The sequence below is a fragment of the Hemitrygon akajei genome, chromosome 8 (assembly GCF_048418815.1).
Source record: "Hemitrygon akajei chromosome 8, sHemAka1.3, whole genome shotgun sequence".
NCBI classification, from domain to species: Eukaryota; Metazoa; Chordata; class Chondrichthyes; order Myliobatiformes; family Dasyatidae; genus Hemitrygon; species Hemitrygon akajei.
Genome location: NC_133131.1, coordinates 45,798,280 through 45,821,532, shown reverse-complemented (window position 1 = coordinate 45,821,532; position 23,253 = coordinate 45,798,280). Strand labels below are relative to the sequence as shown.

Below are 23,253 nucleotides of genomic sequence, written 5' to 3'. Positions count from 1 at the left end.
TTTCTCAGCCGCCTTTCTAGACATGCTGCGAGTGATTGTGCATGCGGGATAAATCTTGGAATCTATGGGTGGGTCCTCAGCACTCACAGGCTTACTTGTCAGCTTCACTGCTGAATACACATCCGCAGTATCTCTCCAGATCCGCACTGGAACTAGGGTTTCTCCTTCCTTCACAGACACCGTCCCTTTCGAGATAAACTTCTCACGCCCCTCTTGTGCTCCATCTACCTTTCCCTTCCTCATCGATCTGCTGACCGACTCAATGCAACCTGTTGGGTCTGCTGTTTTCCCTTTTCCTGTCTCCTTCTTCGGAGTAAAGCACTTAGATGCTATATGACCAGCTTTCCCACAATTATAACAGGTAAAGCTAGGAACCTTCCTGCCAGCCTGCTTTTCCTCCTCCTCACCTTTTCCACTAGCTCCCGGCTTATTCTCTGCCATAGCCGGTGGGCTTTCTCTGCCCTCCCTACTGCCTCTCTGGTAACTCTTGTTTGAGGAAAACTTTGACTTGTGGGTTAAGGCATACTCGTCTGCTAACTTGGCAGTCGCAGACAGAGTCTCTGTCTCCTTCTCATCCAAGTACATCTTCATACTCTCAGGGATACAACTTTTGAACTGCTCTATCAGTGTTAACTGTAACAAGTTATCATAATCTTCATCAACCCCTTTTGAGGCGCACCAATGCTCACAATATATTTGCATCTCACGGGCAAACTCTAAATACGTGTGGTTCCATGGCTTTCTCAAGTTCCGGAACTTCTGCCAGTATGCCTCTGGCACCAACTCGTAACTCCTCAGTACAGCCCTTTTTACTTCCTTATAATTCCTAGACTCATCCATAGAGAATGATGCTTGCTGAGCCTTCCCCCTAAGTGCGCTGTGTACCAGAACAGCCCATTTTCTCTCAGACCAGTTCTGATTCACAGCCACTTTCTCAAAATGGAGGAAGAACTTATCGACATCCATCTCCTCGAATGGAGGTACCAACTGGATCTCCCGACTAATCTTGAACCCCTCATTTGGGTCTGCCACCCGGTCTCTTCCCTGCTGTACCTTTAATCTCTCTATTTCCAGCTCATGCTGCCTCTCTTTCTCCCTTTCCTCCATCTGCCTTTCAGCTTCTTCCTTCTCTCTTTCAGCCGCCTCTTTCCTCCTTTTAGCATCCCTTTCAGCCTTCCTTTCTTCTTCCTCTGCTTCCAGCTGCCTCAACTGAAGTTCATGCTGCCTCTTCTTCTCTTTCTCAGCCAACTTTAATTTTTCTATCTCTAACTGAACCTCCCCCTCGGCTGGTTTCCTCTCAGGGAACAGGTCCAATACATCTGGTGTGAACACACCCTTGGATACATAATGCATAACTATTTCTCTCTAAGTATCCAACTTTCTCATTGACAATTTCACCTCTGGGAGATCTAATTGTTTTGCAACAATCACCAATTCAGCCTTCCTGGCAACCTCTAATGCCCCCGCAGTCGGGTCTTTTAAAAATTTGACAATGTCCATCTCTGCTGGTTTCCTGTCTGGTTAATCTCATAACCAGATCAGATAAGGGACTTTTATCCCGATTCACTGGCCTCCTAATTTGGTAATCAAATCCAGGATGAGCCCCCAATTTGTTACGTTCCCCGTAACTGGGTGTCTAACCAGCAGAGAAAGAAGAATTTGTTGGAGTCTGGTGGTACCAAACTAAAGGTGTTTATTAATAAAAATAAGCAAACCCATATCAATAATGCAAATATACATATAAAACAAGTTAGCAGTAATAAACCTAAAAGTGTAGGAATAATAATAATCAATAATAAACAAGCTCTATCGATGTCTAGGGGTAAATAAATTGTCATAGAATATAAAGTTCAGTTCAGTTCATAAGTGCTGATGTAGCTGTGGTTGTTGTATTGTAATAGTTGGGGAGAGAGAGAGAGCGAGCGAGATGTAACAGCTACAGTCAGGCAAACCTTCCTTTTGCTTTCTTAATCCGTCGTATTGGTGTGGTCATTCAGTTATGACCTCTACGTCCTTCTGCTAGACCGTTCTTCTGTGGTGGACTCGTCACTCTGGCATGAGTGGACACACACACAAGTCCCTACCGGCCCTGCTTTAACACTGTGAGCTTTACTGACCGATCTCCAGGTTCGGTCTCCGAAGACCCCACCTTTCTTGTGGGTTCCAACACTCAATCAGTGTCCACTGGCGTGTCTGGAGGGTGTCTCTCCAGACCTGTCTTTTTTATCCCTACTCATGGGGACTCAGCTATCCATCACTCCTGAATGACTATGTCCATCAAATAAGGCCACTTCTTCAGTCCACTGAGGAATGTTTATGAGCAAAATAGTAGAAGAGAAATAACCCTTGCAGAAATCATAATACAGTAACATCAACAGTCTTTCTCCCCCTCTTATCTGTAGCAAATGTTCTTGCCTGGGCTTTATCTCTCTCTCATGGTCAGCATAGCAACAGTATTAGTTCATGTTTCTCGGGGGGGGGGGATGTTTAACTCTTCACCCCATTGTCCATCAGGTCTGTTCATCACCCATAACAGAGGAGATAGCAGAGGTATTTAATAAATACTCTTCTTCAGTATTGACTATGGAAAATGATCTTGTCGATTGTAGGGATGACTTGCAGCCGACTGAAAAGGTTGAACATGTAGATATTAAGGAACAGGATGTGCTGGGGCTTTTGGAAAGCATCAAGTTGGATAAGTTACAGGGACCATGTGAGATGCACCCCTGGCTACTGTGGGAAGTGAGGGAGGAGATTGTAGATCCTCTGGCCAAGATGTTTGCATCATCAATGGGGATAGGAGAGGTTCCAGAGGGTTGCAGATGTTGTTCCCTTATTCAAGAAAGGAAGCAGAGATAGCCCAGAGAATTATAGACCAGTGAGTTACTCCAGTGGTTGGTAAACTGATGGAGAAGATCCTGAGGGGCAGGATTTATGAATATTTGGATAGGCATAGCAAGATTAGGAATAGTCAGCATGGCTTTGTCAAAAGCAGGTCGTGCCTTACAAAACTGATTGAATTTTTTGAGGATGTGACTAAACACATTGATGAAGGTAGAGCAGTAAATGTAGTGTATATGGATTTCAGCAAGGCATTTGACAAGGTACCCCATGCAAGGCTTATTGTGCTATAGGTTTTCTATGTTTCTAGCACTATACAGTACAGGCCATTCAGCCCACAATACTGTGCCAAAAATAAACTAACTTTAGAAAATGCCTAGGGTTACCCAATAGTGCTATATTTTTCTAAGCTCCATGTACCTATCCAGGAGTCTCTTAAAAGACCCTATTGTTTCCGCCTCCACCACCACTACCAGCAGCCCATTCCAAGCACTCACCACCCTCTGTATAAAAATTTGTCTTTGACATCTCCTCTGTACCTACTTCCAAGCACCATAATACTGTGGTGTTAGCCACATGTTAGCCATTTCAGCTCTGGGAAAAGGCCACTTACTATCCACATGATCAATGTCTCTCATCATCTTATACACCTCTATCAGGTCTCCCCTCATCTGCCATTGCTCCAAGGAGAAAAAGCCGAGGTCACTCAACCTATCCTCATAGGGAACGCTTCCCAATGCAGACAACATCCTTGTAAATCTCCTCTGCACCCTTTCTATAGTTTCCACATCCTTCCTGTAGTGAGGCAATCAGAAGTGAGCATAGTATTTCAAGTGGAGGCTGACCAGGGTCTTCTCAGATCTCAAACTCAATCCCACAGTTAATGAAGACCAATGCACTGTATGCCTTTTTAACCACAGAGTCAACCTGCGCAGCCTTGATAGGTCCTACTCTCTCTCGTCTTATCCCCTTGCTCTTCACATACTGGTAGAATGCCTTGGGGTTTTCCTTAATCCTGTCTGCCAAGGCCTTCTCATGGCCCCTTCTGGCTCTACTAATTTCATTTTTAAGCTGCTTCCCGCTAGCCTTATGATTTTCTAGATCTCTATCATTACCTAGTTTTTTGAACCTTTCATAAGCTTTTTTTTCTTCTTAACTAAAGTTTCAACAGCCTTTGTACACCACGGTTCCTGTACCCTACCAACCTTTCCCTGTCTCAATTGAACGTACCTATACAAAACGCCATGCAAATATCCCCTGAACATTTGCCACAATTCCCTGAAAACATTTGTTCCCAATTTATACCTCCAAGTTCCTGCCTGATAGCTTCATGTTTCCCCTTTCTCCAATTAAATGTTCCTGTACCTCTCCAATGCTATGGTAAAGGAGATAGCATTATGATCACTATCTCCAAAATGCTCTCCCACTGAGAGACCTGAAACCTGACCAGGTTCACTTCCCAATACCAGATGAAGTACAGCCTCTTCTCTTCTAGGCTTATCTACATATTGTGTCAGGAAGCCTTCCTGAACACACCTAATAAACTCTACCCCATCTAAACCCCTTGATCTAGGAAGATGCCAATCAATATTTAGGAACTTAAAATCTCCCACCACAACAACCCTATTATTATTACACCTTTCCAGAATCTGTCTCACTATCTGCTTCTTGATGTCCCTGTTACTATTGGGAGGTCTATAAAATCACCCGGTAGAGTTATTGACCCCTTCCTGTTTCCAACTTCCACCCATAGAGACTCAGTAGACAATCCCTCCATGACTTCCTCTTTTTCTGCAGCTATGATACTATCTCTGATCAATAGTGCCACACTCCACCTCTTTTGCCTCCCTTCCTGTCCTTTCTGAAACATCTAAAGCCTGGCACTCTAAGTAACCATTCTTGCCCTTGAGCCTTCCAAGTCTCTGTAATGGCCACAACATCATAGCTCCAAGTACTGATCCACACTTTAAGCTCTGTCGCTTTGTTCATGATGTTTCTTTAGGTTTTCTATGCTGTAGGTTTTCTATGTTTCTATGTAACATCCATTTGCAATAATCTGAAGATGGCTTTACAAGACATCAAAGAGTTGGTCACTGAGAAATTGGATTAGAGAAAATGTGTTAGTGCCTATATTTCAAGTGTTAACAGAACATGTGGCTTTGGGAAGGTCTTGCAGTGTCCACACAGAGTTTCTGATAAAATCCCTATGATATGGTGATATCTCTTACCCTGCAGTATAGCAGACTTGTAGCAGGAGTTCACCAGAAGTGAGATCAGGGATGCCCACTTATCCTCACCATGCCAGGGGGTTCAGAGGAAGATGGAGATTGTAATGGCAAGACTTTTGCAAATGAGTGGTCAGATAGTGTGGAAGCTGCCTCACGAAATGTAGGGTTTAACAGGAACCGAGGAGGAGTCCATTGCCTCTGTTCACAGGATGAGCAAAGCAAGCAGATTGAGAACTCTCTTTAAAGCTGATGCAGCTCTCTCTGATCTCTGATGCCGACAGGGATACCCTATCTTTGATTAGTTCTGGTAACAGCTACTCGTAGGCACAGATGGAGGCCGATGCAGGATGCCAAGCTGGGGGGGGGGGGCAGGATGGTGAGAAATCAGAAGCACTGAGGTCAAAAGCCTTAGGAAAAGCCTAAGTAGAAGTGATTGTGATTGAGGTCTTGATATCCAACATGGTAATAAATAGAAAATGATTGTTAAAAATTACTCATCTCTGTTTTATGTTAACAAATGGTATTTAGAATCAGTAATCAAATACATTGGAGAAATATAATGAGAGACCAAATGTGTTTGAAACCAATTTGTAAAATAATCCTCTAGACATAATAGTGAATAATTTCAAGATATTAAGTACAACTAAATGAAGGGTTTGGTAGAATATATTATTTCATTAATGTGAATAGCTAATTATACACGTCTATTCTTTTCTTATTCGTGGCGCATGTCCCAAGATACAGTGAAGGGCTCGGACGGTCACCGGCTGAACAGAGGCAACTGGGACGAGCAGGGAGGATGCTGTGGTCAGCCTGGACCATTTGGGTCAAGGAGCCCGATTCAGTGCCGTGTTACTCGGTGACAGTCAAAAGCTCAAAGTAAATAGCTCATGGAGTTTTACCGAAGTTGTATCTAACTCACAGCGCGGTGTCGCCATGTTCTGAAACTCTTTGCCTCTCTCAGTACTTTAACATCTCTTTGTGCGCCACTTCAGACTGCACAACAATCTTGGCGCCATTCTGCTGTTTTGCGTTCGACGTCGTATTTACCGTTTATTCATTATTTATTAATAACATGTACTCGTGTCTCAGACGAGCAAAGGATTTCACTGCAGCCTGCTGTATAAAGTCAGTAAACCAATCTGAATGGCTGTGCCTGAATGGAAGGAGTTCAAAACATTTCGATTGTTGTTTCCTCATCTCGTGACCTGTCCCCCGGTTTCAAAAATCTTCAATACCTTGGAGAAGATTTAAAACGCAAAGGAATGACTGAAGAAGAACTATTTCTTTCTGTTCTGACAGGATTGGTTGAGCGGGGCTGGCCACACAAACAATCTTCGTGCCAACATACTGGGATTTGGATGTGAGCAGAGGTCAATGCCGGCGTCTCATTGCCTTTTACTGACTGCGCGCAGTTTGCTTACGGCCCATTCGCTCTGGAGAACATGGAGTTCTCGGCTCTCCCCCTGCTCTTGTTCAAACTCTTCGACAGGTTCACGGCGCTGGCCGTGTTCTGCACCGTCTTTTGCCTGGTCTTTGACTTCATGAAGAGGCGCAAGACGTGTGGGAACTACCCTCCCGGGCCCCGGGGCTTACCTTTCGTCGGGAACATCCTGCAGGTGGATCTGAGCAACCCTCACCTGTCATTCGCAAAGGTAAAGGCTGAGAGAGAGTGAGACTGTGTGAAGGAGGTGGCTCCCTCACCCCGGGACACCTTTAACCGTTCAGTTTCTCGTCTGTTCTTGAATTCACTTCCACGCTGCCGCCCTGTTAGTTGTGTCTCCATTGCACCTTGTTCCCTTTTATCATCCAGATTTCCTTTGCTCCCCTTTTCCCTTCATACCTGTTTTTAGTTCTCTATTTCTTCCTCAGGGATGGGATGGAGTAAAGCGAAGATGTAAAGAACTATTGATGTTGGATCCCCGAAAAAAAAACAGAACGCTGGACAGAATAGTTTTAATTTCTCTACTGTTCTGGAATGGCTTTAACATCCACACTTCAGTCCTATTAGATGTTATCTCCTGTATTTTTTATAGTTGCCCCTTTTATAGACAGCAAAACACGCAAAAACAGGTTATCAACATCTGAAGTCACCTCTGTCATTTTTATTAGCAGCCCATAAACCATAAGATATAGTAGCAGAAGTAGGCCATTCAGCCCATCGAGTCTGCTCTGCCATTCAATCATGGGCTGATCCAATTCTTCCAGTCCTCCCCACTCACCTATCTACCTCTGCCTTAACTGCACCCAATGACTTGGCCTCCACAGCCCCAGTTAGACCTCATTTAGCCAGGGTAGTTTGCTTTGTTGTTAATTTTCTAAATGTAAACTTTGTAATTCTGATGCGAGATTCTCACACCTAATTCATTGGTAGAAAAAAAAGTTGGTCTAATTTTAAATGGTGACAGATTAGATGTTGGTGTCCCACAGACAAACCACTGAAGGTTAATGTGCATTGGCACAGGGACTTAGAAAGGAAGAGTTTGTTAGCCTGAGATGGTCGCTGAGGAATTGGATCAGAAAAACTAAATGAAATAAATAGTGCAGAAAGAGGGGAAAAAGTGAGTTTGTGTTTATTGGTTCAATGTCCTTCAGAAATTTGATGGCAGAGGGGAAGAGGCTGCTCCTGAATCATTGAATGTGTGTCTTCAGGCTCCTGTATGTCTTTCCTGATGGTAGCAATGAGAACGGGGCATGTCATGGGTGATGGGGGTCCTTAAAGATGGATGCCTCCTTTTTAAGGAATCACAACATCTGGGGTCCTATGTGTAGTTTGACAATATCCACCTGTAATAGTCTGGTGAGGGGATGAGACTTCTAACTGGCAACCGAAACTACCAGGGAGCTTGCCATGGTCGACCTGGACCAGTTGGACTACAGGGCCGGTTGCAGTGCCGTGTGACTCGATGACAGTGAAAAGCTTTTGTTTGCCTGCCATCCAGACAAATTATTGCATACAGTGAGGTAGCCAAGAGGAAAAACAAACCCAGAATGCAAAATGTTGTCTTACAGATACAGAGAAAGTGCAGTCAGAGTAGAGAAATAAAGTTCAAAGGCCATGGCCAGGAAGGCTGTGAGGTCAAGGTTCACATTCATCATACAGGGGTCCATTTAAGTGTTTCATAGCACTGGGAGAGAGGCTGTTCTTGAGCCTGCTGATACATGCTCTCAATCTTTTGTATCTTCTACACCATGGACTTGGGGGTGGGGGAGTGAAGGGTAACTGTGTTAGGAGCAGTCTTCGTTTGAAAATGGTTGACGGTTTGTATACATTTATTCTGAATTATAGAAGGTGCAGGGTAGTGCATACAAATGTGAATATGTATTTGATAAAAGAAGTTTGAAAAATCAATTCTGAAATGTGATAGTCACTGGGATGGACAGCATTTCTTCCCCATTCCAAACTGTCCTTGAGCAGGTGGTGACGTGCTCCGTTCTCGAATGGCAGCAGTCCTTCTGGTGAAGATGCTCCACAGATTTGTTGGTTTGGAGTTCCAAGATTTAGACCCAGAAACAATGAATGAAAAGCAGTATGTTTCCAGTTGGGATGGTGCGTGAATTAGAGGGAAACTGTAGGTGGTGGTGCCCCCATGCACCGCTCTTTCTTTGTGGTAGAAGTTGCAGATTTGGGAGATGTTGATGGAATAGTTGGTGTGAGTAACTGCTGTGCATCTTGTAGATTGTGTGGAGCACAGCCACTGTGCAACAGTGGTGGAGGGAATGAATGTGTCAGCTGGTGGTTGGGGTACCAGTCAAAGGAGCTGCTTTGTCCTGAATGGTATCAGGACTCCTGGGATTGTTGGAGCTCCAATCACCCAGGCACGTGGGGAGTATTCAATCACAATTGTGTCTTGTGGACATTGGAAAACTTTAGGAATCCAAGAAGTGAGTGACTCACTCCAGGAGACTTGACCTCTGACGTGCCCACATAGTTAACTGGTAAATTCCAGGCTATTGAATTGTGCAATTGGTGATAGAAACATAGAAAATAGGTGCAGGAGTAGGCCATTTGGGCCTTCGAGCCTGCACCGTCATTCAGTATGATCATGGCTGATCATCCAACTCAGAACCCTGTACCTGCTTTCTCTCCATACCCCCGATCCCTTTAGCCACAAGGGCCATATCTAACTTCCTCTTAAGTATAGCCAATGAACCGGCCTCAACTGTTTCCTGTGGCAGAGAATTCCACAGATTCACCACTCTCTGTGTGAAGAAGTTTTTCCTCATCTCGGTCCTAAAAGGCTTCCCCTTTATCCTTAAACTGTGACCCCACATTCTGGACTACCCCAACAACGGAAACAATCTTCCTGCATCTAGCCTGTCCAATCCCTTTCGAATTTTATACGTTTCAATAAGATCCCCCCTCAATCTTCTAAATTCTAGTGAGTATAAGCCTAGTCGATCCAGTCTTTCTTCATATGAAAGTCCTGCCATCCCAGGAATCAATCTGGTGAACCTTCTTTGTACTCCCTTATGGCAAGAATATCTTTCCTCAGATTAGGGGACCAAAACTGCACACAATATTCTAGGTGCAGTCTCACCAAGGCCTTGTACAACTGCAGTAGAACCTCCCTGTTCCTGTACTCAAATCCTTTTGCTATGAATGCCAACATACCATTTGCCTTTTTCACCGCCTGCTGTACCTGCATGCCATCCTTCAATGGCTGGTGTACAATGACACCCAGGTCTCATTGCACCTCCCCTTTTCCTAATCGACCACCATTCAGATAATAATCTGTTTTCCTGTTCTTGCAATCAAAGTGGATAACCACACATTTTTCCGCATTAAATTGCATCTGCCATGAATTTGCCCACTCACCTAACCTATCCAAGTCACCCTGCATCCTCTTAGTATCCTCCTCACAGCTAACACCGCCGCCTAGCTTCATGTCATCCGCAAACTTGGAGATTCTGCATTTAATTCCCTCGTCTAAATCATTAATATATATTGTAAACAACTGGGGTCCCAGCACTGAGCCTTGCGGTACCCCACTAGTCACTTCCTGCCATTCTGAAAAGGTCCCGTTTACTCCCACTCTTTGCTTCCTGTCTGCCAACCAATTCTCTATCCACATCAATACCATACCCCCAATACCGTGTGCTTTAAGTTTGCGCACTAATCTCCTGTGTGGGACCTTGTCAAAAGCCTTTTGAAAATCTGAATATACCACATCCACTGGCTGTCCCCATCCACTCTATTAGTTACATCTTCAAAAAATTCTATAAGGTTCATCAGACATGATTTTCCTTTCACAAATCCATGCTGACTTTGTCCGATGATTTCACCTCTTTCCAAATGTGCTGTTATCACATCTTTGATAACAGACTCTAGCAATTTCCCCACCACCGCTGTCAGACTCACCGGTCTATAATTCCCCGGTTTTTCTCTTCCTCCTTTTTTAACAAGTGGGGTTACATTAGCCACCCTCCAATCCTCAGGAACTAATCCAGAATCCTAAGGAGTTTTGAAAAATTATCACTAATACATCCACTATTTCTTGGGCTACTTCCTTAAGCACTCTGGGATGCAGACCATCTGGCCCTGGGGATTTATTTGCTTTTAATCCCTTCAATTTACCTAACACCACTTCCCTACTAACATGTATTTCACTCACTTCCTCCATCTCACTAGACCCTTGGTCCCTTACTATTTCCGGAAGATTATTTATGTCCTTCTTAGTGAAGACAGAACCAAAGTAGTTATTCAATTGGTCTGCCATGTCTTTGTTTCCTATGATCAATTCACCTGTTTCTGACTGTAAGGGACCTACATTGTCTTGACCAATCTTTTTCTTTTCACATATCTATAAAAGCTTTTAGTCAGTTTTTATGTTCCCTGCCAGCTTTCTCTCATAATCTTTTTTCCCTTTCCTAATTAAGCCCTTTGTCCTCCTCTGCTGGTCTCTGAATTTCTCCCAGTCCTCAGGTGTGCCACTTTTTTTTGCTAATTTATATGTTTCTTCTTTGGACTTGATATTATCCGTAATTTCCCTTGTCAGCCACGGGTGCACTACCTTCCCTGGTTTATCCTTTTGCCAAACTGGGATGAACAATTGTTGTAGTTCATCCATGTGATCTTTAAATGCTTGCCATTGCATATCCACCATCAACCCTTTAAGTATCATTTGCCAGTCTATCTTAGCTAATTCACATCTCATACCTTCAAAGTTACCCTTCTTTAAGTTCAGAACCTTTGTTTCTGAATTAACTATGTCACTCTCCATCTTAATGAAGAATTCCACCATACTATGGTCACTCTTACCGAAGGGGCCTCGCACGACAAGATTGCTAACTAACCCTTCCTCATTGCTCAATACCCAATCTAGAATGACCTGCTCTCTAGTTGGTTCCTCGACATGTTGGTTCAGAAAACCATCCCGTGATGCTATTGAATGCCGTGGTTAGGTGGTCATCACAAGTTTTAATAGAGCAAGTTTCACTTACAATCAGACTGCTTGATGCCAAAATTGGTCAAATGCTCACCATTAGGTCATCAAGCTCACCTCTTGAATTCAGGTCTTCGGTCAGTGTTCCAACTAAGGCTGTTTTGAAGTCTGGAAATGAGTGGTCTCAGTGAAACACAAACTCCGCACCGGTGAGTAGGTTATTGGTGAAGAGGTGTTATGTGATGGCTGTTGGATCCTGATGCTTTCCAAAGTTTCTTCAGAAGTTAAAAATGAGGCATAAAATTAGTTTTTTCCCCATTGTTTCATTAAGTGTTGAAAGAGCAATGAATAGAAAAGAAGCATGACATGATACAAAGAAAAGGGAGACTAAATGTGGTGTGGGCTTCTCATATCATACCAGAGATAACAAAAAAAAACACTGATAACAATTCACCAATAAGATACCCTGTGTCCAGTGAGAATATTCTTCAGGAGGGTGAATGTGCGAAAACCATCTGGCTCAGATGGGGTACTTGGCCGAGTACTGAAAGCCTGTGCTATTCAACTGTCTGGAGTATTCACTGAAATCTCTAACCTGTCAACTCAGCAGTCCAGCAGTCTGCTTCATCCTGGCTTCAATTATGTAAAACTGTAGTCCAGTAGCACTTACGTCCACTGTGGTGAAGTGCTCTGAGAGGTTGATGATGAAGCTCATCAACTCCTGACTGAAGAGCGACTGGATCCGCTCCAATTACCTATATCACAACAAGTTAACAGCAGATGCCATTTCATTTGCTCTACATTCAACCTGGAACATCCGGACAGTGAAGACATATACATCAGGATGCTCTTCATTGACTACAGCACTGCATTCAACATTATCATCCCCTCAAAACTAATGTTACGTACCCCGTAACTGGGTGTCCAACCAGCAGAGAAAGAAGAATCCGTTGGAGTCTGGTGGTACCAAACTAAAGGTGTTTATTAATAAAAATAAGCAAAACCATATCAATAATGCAAATATACATATAAAACAAGTTAGCAGTAATAAACCTAAAAGTGTAGGAATAATAATAATCAATAATAAACAAGCTCTATGTCAGGAACGCAGCCGGATGGACCCAAACGCAGGACGCAGACACTGAAGTACTAGGGGGAGGACAGGATGGGGATGCCATGGCATTTAAGGGTAGAGCTGGGGTTCAGGTCGATAGAGTGTCAGGCAGGCAGGGCGGAGCGGGCTCCCGGGGTTCAGGCAGGCAGGGTGGAGCGGGCTCCCGGAGTCCAGGCAGGCAGAGCGGAGCGGGCTCCCGGAGTCCAGGCAGGCAGGGCGGAGCGGGCTCCCGGAGTCCAGGCAGCAGAGCGGAGCGGGCTCCCGGAGTCCGGGCAGGCAGGGCGGAGCGGGCTCCCGGAGTCCGGGCAGGCAGGGCGGAGCGGGCTCCCGGAGTAAGAGTTCAGGTAGACAGGCTCCCGGGGTTCCGGCAGGCAGGCAGACAGGTCCCCGGGGTTCAGGCAGGCAGGCAGACAGGTCCCCGGGGTTCAGGCAGGCAGGCGGACAGGTCTAGGTGGTTAGATAGGCTGGTGGAGAGCCCTCCCTGGGCGGGCCGCATATATCCCGGGTAGGGCTGCCTCCCAGGCGGAAACACCGGAGGCCTGGGCACGACGCGGACTCCTAGGCGGGTGCAGGGCACAATCCCAGAGTTCGGGCGGAAGAGGAGGATGGGGCAGAACTCCCACCAGGCAGCGGCAGACCGGCTGGAACTGCCCAACAGATGCAAGGGATAGGAACGGGCAGAACCATCACCGGGCAGTGGCAGGTCGGCCGGACCTGCCCGACAGAAGCAAGGGATAGGAATGGGCAGAACCATCACCAGGCCGTGGTGGGTTGGCCAGACCTGCCCGACGGAGGCAAGGGGTAGGAGCGGGCATAGGTCCAGGGTGATCAACACAACAGTCATGATAACAGGAAAATCTGGAAAGGCCAGCAGACAGCGCGAACAACACTAACGAGCGGAGAAGCAGGACCAGCGCATGGGAAGAAAGGTGGGGGAGAGGACCAACCTGGCAGTACTGGTACGGGGCAGAGAAGCACGATGAGGAGTAGATCTGAGCCTGGGCAGGATAACAGAATACAGAGAAGAGTTCAGAGTCAGCGGAGAACGGGAAACAGAACAAATCGACCACTCGCCTGGTCCGAGTCCCAAGGCCCCTTATAAACACCTGCAGCTCAATGAGTTACAGGTTTGCCTCCTTGAGCCAGGAGGGTCCTAACTAGTTCACGGGTGACGGGAGGGACAACTGCAGGACCCAGAGTCCGGAGCCCTCGGACCAGATCGAGACCCAGAACGCGTATTCCGGACTGGACCAGACCCTGACACTCTATCGATGTCTAGGGGTAAATGAATTGTCACAGAAAAGTATAAAGTTCAGTTCAGTTCATGAGTGCTGATGTAGTTATGGTTGTTGTATTGTAATCGTTGGAGAGAGAGAGAGCGAGCGAGCGAGATGTAACAGCTACAGTCAGGCAAACCTTCCTTTGCTTTCTTAATCCATCGTATTGGTGTGGTCATTCAGTTATGACCCCTCCGTCCTTCTGCTAGACCATTCTTCTGTGGTGGACTCGTCACTCTGGCATGAGTAGACACACACACAAGTCCCCACCGGCCCTGCTTTAACACTGTGAGCTTTATGACCGATCTCCTGGTTTGGTCTCCAAAGCCCCCACCTTTCTTGTGGGTTCCAACACTCAATCAGTGTCCACTGGCGTGTCTGGTGGGTGTCTCTCCAGACCTGTCTTTTTATCCCTACTCACAGGGACTCAGCTATCCATCACTCCTGAATGACGAATGACGGTGTCCATCAGATAAGGCCACTCCTTCAGTCCACTGAGGAATGTTTATGAGCAAACTAGTAGAAGATAAATAACCCTTGCAGAAGTCATAATACAGTAAATCAACAGTCTCTCTCCCATCTCTTATCTGTAGCAAATGTTCTTGCCTGTTTTTCGTCTCTCTCATGGTCAGCATAGCAACAGTAATAGTTGGTGTTTCTCAGGGGGGTATAGTTAACTCTGTACCCCATTATCCATCAGGTGTGTTCATCACTCATAACACTAATCAATAATCTCCAAGAACTAGGCCTCATTACCTCTTTGTGCAACTGTATCCTCAATTTCTTCTCTTGTACGCCTCTGTCATTTGAGATCAGTAACAACTGATCTCCTCCACAATCACCATCAGCATTGGTGCACCACGAGTCTGTGTGCTTAACACCCTTCTCTACTTTCTTTATACTTACGACTGTGAGGTTAAGCACAGATCTAATGCCACATTTAAGTTTGCTGACAGCACCACTGCTGTGGGCCAAGGTGGTGATGAATCAGGATATAGGAGGGAAATTGAAAATCTGGCTGAATGGTGTCAGAATAACCTCTCACTCAACATCAGCAAAATCAAAGAGCTGATTACTGACGACAGGAGGAGAACTCCAGAGATCCATTAGCCAGTCCTCAGTAAGGGATCAGAAGTGGAGAGGGTCAGTAACTTTAAATTCCTCGGCAATATTATTTCAGAGGATCTGTCCTGAGTCCAGCACATAGCTACCATTTTAAAGAAAGCACAGCAGTGCATTTACATTATTAGAATTTTGCACAGATTTGGCATGTCATCTAAAACTTTTACAAACTTTTATAGATGAGCGTTAAAGAGTATACTGACTGGTTGCTTCATGGCCTGACATTGGAACTCCAATCTCTTTGAACAGAAAACCTACAAAACATAGTGCATGCAGCCCAGTCCATCACAGTTAAAGCAACATCCACCCAGGCCATACTCTCTTCTCTCTGCTGCCATTAGGGAAGAGGTATAGGAGCCTCAAGTCCCACACCACCAGGTTCGAGCACAGTTGTTATCCCCCAAGCATAATGCTCTTAAACCAGAGGGGATAACTTCACTCACCACAGCACTGAACTGTTCCCACAATCTGTGGAGTCACTTTCGGAGAACTCTGCAACTTGTATTCTTGATATTTATTGCTTATTTATTATTATTATTTTCTCTTTTGTATTTACATATTTTGTTGTCTTTTGCACATTGGTTAGAACCATAGAACATTACAGCACAGAAACAGGCCTTTTGGCCCTTCTTGGCTGTGCCGAACCATTTTTCTGCCTAGTCCCACTGACCTGCACCTGGTCCATATCCCTCCATACACCTCTCATCCATGTACCTGTCCAAGCTTTTCTTAAATGTTAATGGGAACCCACATTTATCACTTCATCTGGCAGCTCATTCCACACTCCCACCACTCTCTGTGTGAAGAAGCCCCCCTAATGTTCCCTTTAAACTTTTCCCCCTTCACCCTTAACCCATGACCTCTGTTTTTTTCCTCCCCTAGTCTCAGTGGGAAAAAGCCTGCTTGCATTCACTCTATCTATACCCATCATAATTTTATATACCTCTATCAAATCTCCTCTCATTCTTCTATGCTCCAGGGAATAAAGTTCTATTCTATTCAACCTTTCTCTGTAACTCAGTTTCTCAAGTCCCAGCAACATCCTTGTAAACCTTCTCTGCACTCTTTCAACCTTACTAATATCCTTCCTGCAATTCAGCAACCAAAACTGTACACAATACTGTACACAATACCCGCTGTTCCTTCGGTCATTATGGGGAACGTGAACTCGCTGCCAAATAAATTGGATGAGCTAGCCTCACTAGTAAGGAATGTTAAAGCATACAAGGAATGCAGTTTAATGTGTTTTTCCGAAACATGGCTGACGGCTAACATCCCGGATGTAAATGTAGAATTACCTGGTTTTACTACGGTAAGATTTGACAGAGATGCCAAAAAGTGTGGGAAGAAGAAAGGAGGGGGACTCACTGTCTACATTAACGTAAGATGGTGTAACCCCGGGCATGTGAGTACAAAGATCTCCGTTTGTGAAAGAGATATTGAGCTGATCGCCGTGAGTATGAGGCCATATTACCTGCCTCGAGAATTCGCAAGCGTCATTGTGGTGAATGTGTATGTCCCACCGCGTGCCGACGCAACGGTAGCGTGTGACTTTGGACAAGACACTACCTGCTTTCTCCCAGTACGTGGATTGCTACACCAGGGGTAATAGGACTATTGACCTACTGTATGCAAACGTAGAGGAGGCATATAGTGCATCCCCACTGCCTTCATTGGGGAAAGCTGATCACAACCTGGTTTTGTTACAGCCCAGATATAAATCAATTGTGATGAGGCATCCCACTACCACACGCTCTTTTAGGAAGTGGACTCCTGAAGCTGAACAGGCCCTGAGAGACTGCTTTGGTACTACTAACTGGGATGTACTGCAAGGGGGGCTCTGTGGGGGCGTTGAGGAGGTCACTGAATGCACAACGGACTATATTAACTTTTGTGTGGATGCCGTTGTCCCTGTTAGAACTGTTCGCTGCTATCCCAATAATAAGCCCTGGATCACTAGTCACATCACAGGAAAATAGCCACTCACAGGAGACCTTGCCCACACCCAGGATTACGGCTGCACAGGTGGAAGGTCGACTGAGGAAGATCTGTACCAGCAAGGCGGCTGGACCGGATGGAGTTTCCCCACGATTACTGAGGGCCTGTGCGACTGAGCTGGGAGAACCACTACAGCGCATCTTCAACATGAGCCTGGAGCAGAGAAGAGTACCCAGACAGTGGAAAACATCCTGTATTGTCCCGGTACCGAAGAAACCACAACCAAAGGAGTTAAATGACTTCAGACCTGTTGCCTTGACGTCGCACGTGATGAAGACCATGGAGCGGCTGATAATACAGAATCTGAGGCCACAAACCAGGCACGCCCGGGATCCTCTTCAGTTTGCGTATAAGGAGAAGGTGGGAGTGGAGGATGCTATCACGTATTTGCTGCACAAATCACTCTCTCACCTAGATGGGGTCAGTTGTGCTGTGAGGATTACATTCCTTGACTTCTCTAGTGCCTTTAACACCATCCAGCCCAAGATCTTAAGGCACAAACTAACGGAGATGGGAGTAGACTCTCACATGGTGGATTGGATAGTGGACTACTTGACAGATAGACCTCAGTATGTGCGGTTGGGAGACTGTAGGTCTGACACGGTGGTCAGCAGCACAGGAGCGCCGCAGGGAACCGTACTCTCTCCGGTCCTGTTCACCCTGTACACATCAGACTTCCAATATAACTCGGAGTCCTGCCATGTGCAGAAGTTCGCTGATGACACAGCCATAGTGGGGTGTGTCAGGAATGGACAGGAGGAGGAGTATAGGAAACTGATACAGGACTTTGTGATATGGTGCAACTCAAACTACCTGCGTCTCAATATCACCAAGACCAAGGAGATGGTGGTGGACTTTAGGAGATCTAGGCCTCAAATGGAGCCAGTGATCATTAATGGAGAATGTGTGGAGCAGGTTAAGACCTACAATTATCTGGGAGTACAGTTAGACGAGAAGCTAGACTGGACTGCCAACACAGATGCCTTGTGTAGGAAGGCACAGAGTCGACTGTACTTCCTTAGAAGGTTGGCGTCATTCAATGTCTGTAGTGAGATGCTGAAGATGTTCTATAGGTCAGTTGTGGAGAGCGCCCTCTTCTTTGTGGTGGCGTGTTGGGGAGGAAGCATTAAGAAGAGGGACGCCTCACGTCTTAATAAGCTGGTAAGGAAGGCGGGCTCTGTCGTGGGCAAAGTACTGGAGAGTTTAACATCGGTAGCTGAGCGAAGGGCGCTGAGTAGGCTACGGTCAATTATGGAAAACTCTGAACATCCTCTACATAGCACCATCCAGAGACAGAGAAGCAGTTTCAGCGACAGGTTACTATCGATGCAATGCTCCTCACACAGGATGAAGAGGTCAATACTCCCCAATGCCATTAGGCTTTACAATTCAACCGCCAGGACTTAAGAACTTTTTAAAAGCTATTATTAATGCTTTTTGAGATAATGATTTAGATGCATATCATATTTTTTACTGAGTTAAGTATTGTATGTAATTAGTTTTGCTACAACAAGTGTATGGGACATTGGAAAAAAAGTTGAATTTCCCCATGGGGATGAATAAAGTATCTATCTATCTATCTATCTATCAAATTCGGCCTCACCAATGCCTTATACAACCTCACCATAATGTTCCAACTCTTATACTCAATACTTTGATTTATAAAGGCCAATGTACCCTGTTGTTTGTTGTCTGTGATTTTCTCTGAGTTCAGATGATGACGCTGACTTGGGATTGCCCTGTGCAGGGACCATTTCCCAAAGAAGAGCATGTTATATACCCCTAGGGTTCATTTTTTCTCTGGACTGTCACTTTAAAATGCAGGGAGAATGAGACTGATGTTTGGACACTGTTTGAGCTGCTCCAGAGAGACACAGCTCAGAGTCAAGATGGATTCGGTCAGAGGAAGACACCAGTGAGTCGGTCGCTGGTTTAAACTTTCAGTAGCCCAAAGGGGTGAGTTGAGATCACAAGTGCTGCAAGTAGGAACAAGTTTGCAGAGAGAGGAGAGGAAGGTGTGAAACAGAAGAAACCTAGTGACAAAGAGATCAGTGTTTGGACTCTCTAAGTAGCCTGTGAGGGTGAGTTTGTTTCCATTCGGCTACGAAAGTATGATTGTCACTTAGTTTATCCACAGGAGTGGGTTCTCTGGTGCGGGGAAACCTTTGTGAATACCACGTTTGTGTTTACCCTGGTCTGGGTGTGGTATTTCACTGAAGAAAGGCACCCCTGTAGCAAATCACTGTTGGAGTTATTTTGTATGTCGTGGAAGTGGATAAGTGGCTATCACATTGTACGTGATTGGGGTAACCTAGTGGAATCTAGTGTTGACCCTTGCCTGGGTGGTGGTTCCCTTGAAGATGGTCCCCTTTGTGATGAGCTACTGTTGGTGATAATCCATACATGGATTCTGTTTGAGTATCCTGTGGCCACCACTTTGGGATGTCCCTTAGATGAATTCAGGTGTGGTACCACTTGTGTTGAAAGGATATTCATTGAAGATCACTGTTGGTGATACATTGTGTGTGGAGTGGAACAACTTTGGAGCTAAAACCTACTATTGTTATTTTGTATTGCTGTTGTGGTGTTATGTGTGATGAGAAAACCAGATGGAGATGGGGTCCAGAGTTGACCCCCCTGTGAACTATGCTGCTAATGAGAGAGAGAGATGAAGGGGGGGGGGGAGGCATCCTGTTGCAGATGGGAGAGAGAGAGAGAGACAAGGATTAAAATGGATGATTTAGTATTAAGGCTTCTTCGCTAATTGTTGACTTTAACACCAAGGACATTTGGCCTGTTTGTGTGGATCCCTGCTGACACAGCAGAGTGATGCCAGGTGCCTGCTGAGACAGAAGGGCGTGCCAGTTTGATGGACATGGACATGATCAGTTGATGGATGGCTGATACCCCGTCAGGGGAGGTAAAAGACGGGTCTGCTGAGACACCGGCAGACACGCCATGAGACACTGCAAGAGTGTTGTGCACCCACAGGAGGGTGGGGGCTTGGAGGACCGATTCCACCACGGAAGAACGGTCTAGCTGAGAACGGAGGGGTCATAACCGAATGACCACATGAGTACAATGTAACGAGAAGACAACGGTAGGTTTGCCTGCTGCAGCTGCTCACATCTCACTCACTCTCTCTCTTTGGATATGCTAGAGGCAGGAAACATGTTCCCAATGTTGGGGGAGTCCAGAACCAGAGGCCACAGTTTAAGAATAAGGGGTAGGTCATTTAGAACGGAGTTCAGGAAAAACTTCTTCACCCAGAGAGTTGTGGATCTTTGGAATGCTCTGTCTCAGAAGGCAGGGGAGGCCAGTTCTCTGGATGCTTTCAAGAAGGAGTTAGATAGAGCTCTTAAAGATAGCAGAGTCAAGGGATATGGGGAGAAGGCAGGAACGGGGTACTGATTGTGGATGATCAGCCACGATCATATTGAATGGCAGTGCTGGCTCGAAGGGCCGAATGGCATACTCCTGCACCTATTGTCTGTTGGCTTCTTAACCAATAATAATCCAAGTAGCACCTTCCTTTGGGAGCAGGTAATCCAAGCCGTAGTTCCTGGGACAGTTTGGCCATACTGTGCTGAGAAAGGCTATCATTCAAAACATCCTTCTCCTGTAAAAGCCCTCTTATCAACCAGCGTGGGCAAGGTGCTCATGCTGGGCACTGGGGTGGCATACGTACAGCACCGCATATCAATTGCACCATGCTATGGGAATCATAGGTAGGCTTTGGAACTCCATATCTTGTAAGTGCTCAGCTTCACTACACCACTCGGCACAGACACAACCATCCCAGGATACTGTTCCTGCTCACACTTGCCATCCACCTTGCACCTCGTACCTGTACTCAACATAGTCACTGGCTATTTAGAAAACTCAAAAACAACAGAACTACAAGAATTGCTCCCCGAATGCTCAGCTCCCTCTGAACTGTGGGCATCTCATATCCAGAATAAAGTTGCTCAAGTTTCAACTCAAAAGTGAGTCATCTCTAAAACCAATTACAAAAATCCTGGGGAAACAAGCAACAAAGTACTGTAGCAGATTAAGACACAGGTTGTGCTCCTTTTAAAACTTTGTATGGGACTGCAAAATCTTAAGTGTTAATTTCTCACAGAGAAACAGTACTTATCAGAGAACTGATAAGGAAAAAGCAACTGGGTGGGACCCTGCACATACATACACACACACACACACACACACACACACACACACACACACACACACACACACACACACACACACACACACACACACACACACACACACACACACACACTCAAATCATTCACATTCTATTTACAGGGAAGATGGATGCAGGATACCCTCCCTACAACACTGAGGCATGAATGTGCTAACCAGCCCCTGATTTCCACTGCTGGTGAACGGATTTCCTTTGCAGGGAATCCTGAATGGAATGAGAGGAACCTGGCAGAGGACAAAAGGAACCCTTAACTGTAGAGGACTTGAAGAATGACCCTTCCACCTACCAATCTCTCTTTTTTTGTGTTTCCATACAGAACTTCCTCCACATTGCATAGAGGGATGGGAGTAGGAACCACATTTTCCTGCTCCTCTGGAATCCCACCTTTAAGCAACTCTAAAGCAACTCTTATTCACAGGACATGCCGGATCCCCCTACACCCCATCTGCTTATCTGGCTTCCACACCTGCCTACAGGCACCCACTTCTACGTACTCTAAACCTTGTAATAAGATTGCTGTTCTTATAAGATGACCAACAGCTGGCACTATTAAAGACAGCACTATCCCTTTTGTTGGAAAAACTACCTCTATAACCATGTGTCCCACCATTTACAGAAGTTAATTCAATATCTTCTGGTGGGCTACCACTATCAAGGTATATTTCTCTGATAAGAACCCACTGGCATAGAACTTTAGCACCTTCCTCTACTGTGCTCCATTCTGCTTGAGGTTTTAAATTCCTTTCAGTAAGAGTGGGATTCCTAAGTTTAACTGCTGGTGTTACCCGAATCCATAGTGATGCGTTAGGCTCAGGGGAAGAAACCAGTGTTCTGAGGACATTATTGATCTTGTGTTCGGATGATAGGTTGCCTGAGGCACCCATCTTTCTATTAGATGGGCCTCATTATGGTACCTCCCCCATTCCATAACCTCAATAACCACGCAGCCAAAGACTCCTTAGCCTGTTGTACCTATCCCCTAAACTTGTGTCGAAAGTGACCATTATACCATCCCCCACACGTTGCTGAGCCTCCTCCCACTCCTGAGAGGAAGAAGGTGCAGACTGATCCCTCCCCCCACCCCCCTGCCTGGCCCGTACTGTTGTGGACACACAAGGGAGAAGGTGATCATCTCGATGATTAAACCAAGGGGTCCACTCTACTCTCTCTCCCTTACTTTCATCATCCAGCCAGATATCCCCATCTCCCAGCCCCAGAGTAGGATTATTGCCTCATCTTAACATGGCTCAAACCTTAATGGGATCAGGTTCCCAACCTGGCCCTTTGAGCCATCTCTAAACCCTGTACTTTCATTAGCCAACAGGCTATCTGTATACAGTATTCATATTCTCTAACTTTGTAACCCTACTCTGAGCCATCAACAGTGATTCGCTCAGAATAATACAGTGCTGACTGAGATCTTCCAATTCATTCTTGAGTCATTATTGTTTTATACGAATGCCTTACAGTTGCTGCAAACAGATAGAAAGCATCTCCCTGGTTATCTTTTGGGAAAACCTGATGATTTAAGCATAGAAACAATGTGGTCCCATTTCAACCTGAGTGAAATCTAACTGGTCTGACCAATCTACCGGCAGTCCATAACCTTTCAGTAAGTTAGCGAGACTTCCAAAACCTGCACTATTATCTGTCCACCATGGGACTCCACACCTCTCAAACAGAGGGTCCTCTCTTTCAAATAACCTCTTAAAGAAATGCATATCTGCTCAAAAAGCCAGACCCTGCTCACAGCACCAAATGTAATGTTCAGTCAGGATCAGGGGTCTGGCGAGTGATACAGAAAGCACTGTCTGCACATAGGTATATTAATCATTTATTTACAAACAGTAAAAATTCAACCAAATATACATTTTTCCCAAGTTACAGACACTGCAAAGCTGAATATTCAACAAACACACATACATTCAACAACATTCTTAGCTAAGACCCCTTCCACGTGCTATTTTATAATTTGAAACTGGACACCAGGGAGCTATGCAATGGGAAAAGCATCTACAGCTTCTGAACTAAACAATCACAATGAAAGCAACTTTTTGGCAATCAGAAAAAGGCACAC

General features: G+C 45.4%; 1 pseudogene; it reads left to right on the top strand.

Annotated features, from left to right (window-relative positions):
- Positions 1–6,337: 6,337 nt before the first annotated feature.
- LOC140732500 (cytochrome P450 2D20-like) overlaps positions 6,338–23,253 on the top strand; it is a 75,024-nt pseudogene continuing 58,108 nt past the window's right edge.